The sequence below is a fragment of the Sinocyclocheilus anshuiensis genome, unplaced genomic scaffold (genome assembly GCF_001515605.1).
Source record: "Sinocyclocheilus anshuiensis isolate Anshui unplaced genomic scaffold, SAMN03320099.WGS_v1.1 scaffold112, whole genome shotgun sequence".
NCBI lineage: Eukaryota > Metazoa > Chordata > Actinopteri > Cypriniformes > Cyprinidae > Sinocyclocheilus > Sinocyclocheilus anshuiensis.
Window position 1 is genome coordinate 2,736,670 of NW_015557175.1, and position 9,930 is coordinate 2,746,599.

The window sequence follows — 9,930 nt, forward strand, 5'->3', positions numbered from 1 at the left end:
TTCTCTGATGAACATAAACTTCAAAAGAGCAGTCATAAAGGGAAGATGGTGGTGAATGTCATTTGCCAGGACTTCTCATAGCACATGAACTGTCATTTCAGCTTCTCGTTTTTAAAGCTAAAGCCAGTGTCCATGTGGAACAGAAGTACAGTGTCACAGTTACATGTAAGCAAAACTGAGCAGCAATCCCTTTCTTTCAAATCAGTTTATGAAACAGCAGCGGTTCTGCAGGCGACATCCTCCTTAATCATTGACACTTTTTGAGCACTTTTAGTGGTTATAATCTAAGTAGGCCAGCTGACAATTCATTCATTTATTATGTATTCATTTGCCTTAACCCTATGAATGTTTTATTAAATTAAACATAAAATAACATACACGTTTAGTAACATAATGAAGTCAGACTATGTGTGGATGTAGACTAGATTTGACCTTTAAAACCCTGGTTGATTCGGTCATATTAAATGAAAATAAAAAAATATATTTGACTTGAACAAAGGCAGTTCATTTAAATGAGGAATATTTTTAGCTTATTTGACAAAACATTTTTTCCAGCATGCCTGAATGGCTGCGTTGGATGTTGCTGTGTTGGTTTGGAAGTGATAGTGGTTAAACACGTAGAGGAAAGGACTGAGGCAGGCATTGTCAAAAGTAAATGTTATCAACAAGTCCCAGCTGGCATTACACACATTTTTAGTGACTGTAAATCTGCCGCCGCAGCTATCAGTGCCGAGCCATTAAACAGGTGCAGCAGCATTCAGAATGAGGAGGACACAACTTTACTGTGACCAGCAGCGTCAACCTCATGCTGCTGTTGCAAAGATGACGGAGAACCTGAATACAAATATCAACTAGCTCTGCTTCAGAAAAACAATGATTTTGTCCAAAATGCTATTGCAATAATCATCACTCATAACAAAGAGTCGGGTTTAAGTATATTGGTTACATTGGTTCTCCCTAATTCCCATTTTCTTCTTTTAAATGTTCCCTTATAAAACAGCCTACTGCTTATATATACTCAGAAAGTCTCTCAGTTTTTTGGACATCCACACAAAGACCAGTCACTAGTGAGGTGGCCATGCACACAACATTTGACCACTGAATTTGCAAAAATCATTTCAGGTTTAAGAAGTGTTTCAACATTGCATCATCTACTGATGAACACATACATTTTTAGTTGAATTATCACTCAGTAGGTTATTTAACCTTGTATTACTAGTCTTTGGAAGGCTGTTGTCGTTCAAACACATTAAAATGCACAAATTCATGTTATTTCTTATTTACATGTAATTCAGGCATGTCATCTTGTCAGCATTTCATGTTGCTAATTACAATGAATGGGATATATTTTTTTACTCTTTGTATTTTTATATCAATATGGTACTAGACTATCCTATTAAAATCAATGTGATAAACGAGTTAGGTCACAAGTCATCTAAAAGTAAGCAAAAAGTAGTCTGATTATATTGTCTAAAATATGTAATGTAATGGATTACGTTCCTAACTACAATTTTTGTCATGTAATCTGCGATCAGTAACGGACTGCAATTTATATAGAAATATCTATTCATCAGAAAATAGATATTTTTGATGAATTGTACTATTGATTACATTTAACACTACATTAATAAATGATTAAATTATGGTCCACTAAAGGGACATGGTGATGGAAAAAATATGAGATGAGTTTTCTCACAAATGTTTTGGGTTCCCCCAAGAACAAGTTTTGAGAGCAAATGCAAAGTTTTTCCAGGGAAACACAAAACATTAGCGAGAGAATGCAAATTCAAATATATTTTTTGTCCCTTTCGCCACTCCATAATATCCAAAAAGCGATGACTGAATATTACTCAGAGGGTAATATTTATGGCACTTTTTATTAACAATGTTTAACTCAATTCCAGATCTTTATAAATGTATTATTTATTGTAACCCACAATATTTACATGTGTTATAGTGTCTCATCTTGAAAAGATGCATAAATTCTTCAAATAAATTTCCTTGAGCATACAGTATAAATACATTTCATTCATTCACTCCGAGTTCTCCATCTGTGACGGTACATGGGAACATTTCCTCACAAATTAATTTACAGCATTCAAGTGAATTACTGGCAATTCTAGCAGCCGCTCCTCAAGCTCTGTTTTCTAGAAGAGTCTGAAAGTCAGGTGAACAAACCAACTTGTGTTTAATGTGTCCCAGCACAGACATGTCTCCCCTCCTGCCCTCTGTAGATACAGAGACCAGTTCCTACAAAAACACAAAGATTAACAGAAAAAGACAATGTAATACAAACCTAAGAGCAAATAATAAGACATGTAAAAGATTAAGATAGATAGTGTATAGATTGCATGTAAAGATTCAGACCAAAATTCCCATGATGAGTCATACTTTGCTTGGTCATGTGCTTATAAAGCATTTGTCACAATTTCATTAGACTGTTTGGCCTTTAGATCATCACATGCTGTTATAACATCATCACCCCAACAGTTGGCAGTGATTTCCCACCAAACAACAGATTATAGGAATTTAGCATTTCATCACTTGCTCACCAATGGATCCTCTGCAGTGAATGGGTGCTGTCAGAATGAGAGTCCAAACAGCTGATAAAAGCATCACAATGCGATCCACACATAAATTTTCTCTTTTAATCAGTGCTTGATCTGTGCATATTTCTTTCCCGATTCAGATGAGACGACTTTTTCACTGGGGAACGCAATTTTCTGGATAATAGACTCGTATTTTAGCCAGAAGCAACAGTTTGATGTTAAAAATGTGTTAATGATGGATTTGTTTCTTACAAACACGCAGCTTTTCGTTTCACAAGACGTTAACTGATGGACTGGAGTGGTGTGGATTACTTGTGGATTATTGTGATGTTTTTATCAGCTGTTTGGACTCTCATTCTGACGGCACCCATTCACTGCAGAGGATCCACTGGTGAGAAAGTGATGGAATGCTACATTTCTCCAAATCTGCACCGATGAAGAAACAAACTCATCTACATCTCGGATGGTCTGAGGGTGACATACTGTACTGATGAGCGTAACTGACCTGCAGGAAGGCGCAGGTGGTTCCCAGGGCCACATCCAGGGTGACGTTACTTTGCCTGACTTCCTTACAAGCATCTTTCCCACCAAACCCTCCCGTAGATCCTTAAGACAACAGGTGTTCTCTTCTTGAGATACATCCTGACACACAAACACACACAGGAAAATAAAAAAAAACGCATGAGTATAGGCAAAATCTGACATGAGTCTGTGGCCTAAACCTAGCCAGCGCCAACCTGAGTCTCGGTCTTCTGCACCATGGTCTGTCCGTCGCTCGACTGCACCTCTGTTTTGGTGGGCCGGACGTCACTGGTGGGCGGCTGGCCTGGCAGACAGTCAGGAAGCTGCATGAAGAGAAGCTCCTCCTCTTTGCAGTGATTCCACACCTCCAGTAAATCAGGCAGCAAATCAGGTTTGGGCAAGGGTGGTGGTCTGAACATAGGCTCCGCCTTCTTCGGTTCAGGAATATCCAAAGGCTCCTGCTTGACTGAAGGAAGACGGGGTGGGATAGACGATAAGACAAGGCTATGGTCACATTATCGAATGTTCTATGAAATTTTGTGGGCAAAAAAACTAATAATGTTGTATCAGATCCTATTAAAATGGCTGGATTTTGCCTGTGAAATTTCGCAGAGCAACTTTAAATGTGACTACACTGTAAGATGTTTGCTAGTTTGTGCCGTTATGAAGTTTAATGAAGTTTCTCGTACTCTTCACTTCAGCTCCAGTGCTGTCTGTGCTCATCGGCTCAGGATCTGAAGAGTTCTTCCCTGATTTGAAAGTCTCCTCACTAAACTCCTCTTTGAAGACCCATCCAGACACAGCCAGTGGCAGCTGCACAGGACAGCTTTCTTCTTTCTCCTCTCAGGTGAGGGTCAGCAAGAAACTACGGCACACAGAACCAAAGGCTTGTGGGTGGCTTCTTTTTCTCAGTTAAGCAATTGGCAATATTTGTATTTCAGAGAATCACATAAAAACATGGCCCAGGACATAATTCACTCCAAAACCAAAATGCAAAAAATGAAAATTAAGCCTCTCTTTAAGATGGGTTTTTATGACTTTATCACATTCTACCCCAATGTAAAGCATCAGGACATTTTACTTTTGATTTTTGTTTTTAAATCTCATTCTTTTCAGTAGTGATTCTCATGAGAATTTTTTTTTTTTGCCGAACTCACCTATGAAAAAAAAGTACCAGAAATACTACAATGATAGTATTATCATGATAGTATAGCATTATAATATTATTATCAATATGATCATTATTTTCATACTAAAGTGAGTGAGTGACGTGACATGTGGCCAAGTATGGTGACCCATACTTGGAATTAGTGCTCTGCATTTAACCCATCCAAAGTGCACACACACAGCAGTGAACACACACACACCGTGAACACACACCCGGAGCAGTGGGCAGCCATTTATGCTGCGGCGCCCGGGGAGCAGTTGGGGGTTCGGTGCCTTGCTCAAGGGCACCTCAGTCGTGGTATTGAAGGTGGGAGAGAGCGCTGTACATTCACTCCCCCCACCTACAATCCCTGCCGGTACGAGACTCGAACCCGCAACCTTTGGGTTACGAGTCCGACTCTCTAACCATTAGGCCACGACTTCCGTCGTGAAGTAATATAAATGAGACTTTTTGCATTGCGGTAATGAAAATTCAGGTTAAAAATATGACTTATTATTATAAAAAAATCATGTCTCAATGCAATGTTATTGGAACTAAAGTAAGATTTATTTTCTTAATGTAAAATAGAATTTGTAATTTCTCCCTTTTGATTTTAGGGTGAAATAAGACCAGATAAATGTTCTGCACATGTTGGAGTTAATGAGTTTTTGCTGTTGTTGTTGTTGTTTGTTTTTTTGAAAACATACATTGTCCTTCTCAAGTTTGCGCAGGATTTCTTTAGTCTCCTCTTCGGTCTCTCTCTCCTTTTTGATGTTGATGATGGGTGAAGGGCCACTGTTTGCTGTTTCTTTGGTATCATCATATACACCTAATCAAATAAAACAAACGAAGACAGCGCTGATACGAAAGATAACTCACAACAGAAAATGCTAATTATAATTAAAGTTAAACAATCGTTCTTAAAAAAAGAAAATAAAGAAAAAAAAAGTTGCCAATGCCAGACAACACCCCAGATATATACAGATACATTAATATTAACTTTCTGATACTGACTGACCAATATGGCACCCAACCCAAAAGTTAATATTTGGCTTAACATGAACTGATTATTGTATTAGCATTTAAAATCATTTTATAGAGCCTGCACTCACAAAGAGACATTTCGGTCCAATTAAATATCTGATTATGGATTTCCATCATTTTTAAAGATTTTATACACTTTCATGACTTACAAGCATGGAAAGCACAATTATAAAATTCCCTGATAATTCCATTTTTTCCATAAACATCTAAACCCATTGTAAATACAGACTACCTTTCAAATGTTTGCGGTCAGAAAGATTTTTTTTTTTTTTAAGAAAATAAATACTTTTCAAAAAGTAATAGTAAGGACATAATGTTCCAAAAAAATGTATGTTTGTTTCAAATAAATGCTGTTCTTTCGAAATTTCTATTCATCAAAGAATCTTGAAAAAAAAATGTATCACTGTTTCCACAAAAATATTAAGCTGCACAAATGTTCTCAACATTGATAATAATCATAAATGTTTCTTGAGCAGCAAATCAGTATATCAGAATGATTTCTGAAGGATCATGTGACACTGAAGACTGGAGAAATGATGATGGAAATTCAGCTATGATCACAGGAATAAATTACATTTTAACATAAAACAGAAAAAAGTTATTTTAAATAGTAATACAATTTCACCATATACCTGTTTTTACTGTATTTTAATAATGATGAGAATAAGAGACTAAAACGTAAACTTACCGACCACAAATGTTTGAACAGTAGTGTATGTACACCTGTGACTTAAAATCTGAATGAATTACCGTCAGTATTTTTGAGCATAATGTCACAGATTTTTGAACAATATTTGAATGTTATGTTGTTTGACAACTGTAAACAACATAAAGTAAGGCTAATTAACTACAGTATATTATTAGCAGAAGAGCTGTTAATTGTTATTAGTTAAAGCAGGACACATAATCAATTATTATTAATCATTGGGGACATTTTTCTGTCGCTGCTGGAGCATAAAAGCAATAAGCTGTGTGTTACAGTGATTTTACTATGTTTAAAAGGTGTTGTTAAGATTAGGCACAACACAAAGCATTACAGCTTTAATGTCATTTAGTGTAACATACTCTGGCTCGAATCACAGTCCTTGGCCAGACGATTTCTCAGATCCTCCTCTAAAGACCTGCTTTACCTTTCCTCTTGGCCATCATCTCTGCAGGTCCCTGCTCAAAGATAGAATGGGACTGGACGACCTCAGGGCGACCTCGGCCCCTCCCTCGGCCGTCCCGCTGCCGACCTCAATCCACATCCTTCTTATCCCGTCTCGTTCCTACATCAGCCTTTAATATGCGCCAAAGTAAAACAAATAACTGCATCTTCACTTGCAAGTAACGTCGATGCCTTCATTATGTCAACAATGAATTATTGATGATATATTGAGAAATAAATGGTAAACAGACACCAGTTCTAAAAAAGTCTGTCACTTACTCCTCTTTTGATTTTCGACCAATAATATTGGGCGCGAAGGTTTTCTGCAGGACAAATGATAAAAAGACACTTTAAAATGCAGCATAATGCATCTGAAATGTCTTGTATGGCTATAATGTATGGCTTACCTTTTTGACTCCTCCTAACGTGAGGTCTCTGGAGCGCATTGTGGAGAGGCGTCCCGGAGAGATTGAAGCAGGCAGCCGTCGGCCCATCGGTAACCCTCTGGATCCCCCTACATGCGGTGTCCGTGGAGGACCACTGGGGTCACCAGAGCTCTCCATCCTCGCTAACAACAACAACAAAAGATGTTACCTCAAATGTCATGCTGACATGTAAACTCCATGTGCTTTGAGAAAAACATAAGCAAAACTTCTATATGCAAATGCTTTTTAGGAGTTTGTTAGCAAATGCTTGAATGCAACTATTCTGTCCCAGTCCAAAACCTATAATATATAAACATATATATATATATATATATATACACACACACACACACAAAAGTTTGGGATCAGTGAGATTTGTAAGTCTCTTCTGTTCATCAATGCTGCATTTATGTGATCAGAAATACAGAAAAAAACTGCAATATTGTGAATTATTACTGCAATTTAAAATAATGGTGTTCTATTTTAATATACTTTAAAATGTAATTTATTCCTGTGATGCAAAGCTGAATTTTCAGCATCATTACTCCAGTCTTCAGTGTCACACGATCTTCAGAAATCATTCTAATATGCTGATTTATTACAGTTTTGCTGCTTAAATTTTTTTTTTTTTTTGGAACCTGTGATACTTTTTTCAGGATTCTTTGATGAATAAAAAGAAAAAACATATATTTAAAATAGAAATATTTTGTAACAGTACACACTATCATTCAAAAATTTAGGGTCAGTATTTTTTCTTTCTTTCTTTCTTTTTTCTTTTTTTTCAGCAAGGACGTGTTAAAGTGATAAAACGTGATAATAAAGACTTCTATTGTAAGAAAAGATTCCAGTTTTAAATATATTCTGTTCTTTTTAACTTTATTCATCAAATAATCCTGAAAAAGTATCATCGGTTCCAAAAAAATTAATATTAAGCAGCACAACTGTTTCCAGCATTGATAATAAATCAGCATATCAGAGTGATTTCTGAAGGATCATGTGCCACTGAAGACTGGAGAAATGATGCTGAAAATTCAGCTTTGTCATTAAATATATAAATTACATTTTAAAGTATATTAAAATAGGAAACCATTATTTTAACTGGTAATAATATTTTATAATATTAATGGTTTTTTTTTCCCGGCCAAATTAATGCAACCTTGATGAACAGAGGAGACTTAAAACACATTAAAAATCTTACTGATCCCAAACTTTTGAACAGCAGTGTATATATATATATATATATATATATAGTGTTTGTGTTATGTTGGAATCCCCATATATATATATATATCCTATATATACATATATATAATTAATATTATATATATATATATCCCCATATATATCCGATCCTTTCGGATTGGTCCCAGATTATGATTATGAGAGAAATACTGTACACGTTGATTTTTGGACAACGATGAAGACCCGCCACGTTACTCTGAACATTCAGTCGCAGTGTTATATTAACAGTAACACATCTGCATCGGACACCGGTGTTTCCACGCTTCCGAACACATGGCGAGACAAACACGCTTCAGACTCACGACTCCACACTCACCGAGTGCAGAGATTCCTCCTTACTCCAAAATATAACTTAGTCACTGGCAAAACCGAGAGTTTAACTATGATGAGGATATCTAGTGCATGTTTGTTTAAGGCGGAGTGTTACGTGCAATAACACTTTGACCCGTGTGACGCAGTAATGTGATCGGGGAACGTCAACGCTGCGCTACTGTGCGCAGATTCTTTTAAAGGCACAACACGGGAGCTGTCCTCTTAAAGGGGTCATATGATGCGATTTAAATTTTTCCTTTCTCTTTGGAGTGTTACAAGCTCTTGGTGCATAAAGATTGTGAAAACTACTTTGTTTGGTCTTCCAAAAGAGGACGATATCTGCTTTGTCATGCCTAGATCTGATCCGTGCTGGTTGCTGAGGAAATACAACAACTTCGCGCTCTGGATCGCCGGATCGGCTTTCACCGTGGACGAAGCTGAGTCTATTAGTAGTAATATTATTTACTAAATAGACTATTCTTAATTTGGATTTTATGCTTATTTGCCTTTTTACATCTCTTTCACAACTCATAGACTTCTGCAAATCATAACATTTATTTATATTTATTAAGACTTGATTGTAACATTGAGTACAAGATGTCATAATGTATTAATAACCTCCTTATGGGGTAAGTGTAATTTACATATTAACCACTATAATGTAAATACTGATTAATTATATATCCTAAATAATATCATTGCTTTACTACTATTTTTTTTTTCACTGTGATGTAGTTTTGTTAGCTTTTAGGAATCATTTCAAAGAAAAGGTGAAAGAAGGACCAGAATTATGATTATTTTGAACATTATTTTAATGAAATCATGTTCTGTTTTTCAAAGATTACATTTTTTTAAATTCAGTCATTTAACTATTTTTTTAGTGCTGTCAAACGATTAATCGCGATTAATCGCACCCAAAGTTTACATAATATATGTGTGTATACTGTGCACATTTATTATGTATATGTAAATACACACACATACAGTATATATTTTGAAAATATTTACATGTATATATTTATATTCATACATAAACACATTTCATTACACTAAATACACAAAATAATGTTCTTTTTAGCAGCATCATATGACCCCTTTAACATTGCATAAACAAAGTATCTCTGACTGAAAGAAGCTTTACAGCATATTCAGACAAGCACAAATTTATAGTAAAAAATAAATAAATAAACTACAAAAGTTTAGTACAAATTTAAATATAAAATAAAATAAAAATTTTGTTTTGTTTGTTTGTTTTAGCAACTTCACCTTTCTCTTGATGGGAATTTGTTAATCACAGATTTCTGGATTGGACAGCTTTTCAATTAAGAGAATTATAGCAACAAATAACTGCATTATAACAAATAAATTAAGCAGTATCCTCAGTATATTATTATAATATGGAAAAAATAATATTAGGCCTAGTCATAATTGTGCGTTCAGCAAATATAAACATCCCATTTTTAGAACTGCCCATAAACCTGCCATGCTTTTATTTAATACAGAATATATAATATAATAATAATAGGTCTGTATAAAAATTCT

The 9,930-nt window shown here is 35.5% G+C and overlaps 1 pseudogene; it reads right to left on the reverse strand.

Annotated features, from left to right (window-relative positions):
• Window positions 1-1,874: 1,874 nt before the first annotated feature.
• Window positions 1,875-8,539, reverse strand: LOC107678463 (DNA-directed RNA polymerase III subunit RPC4-like; annotated as a pseudogene).
• Window positions 8,540-9,930: the final 1,391 nt, after the last annotated feature.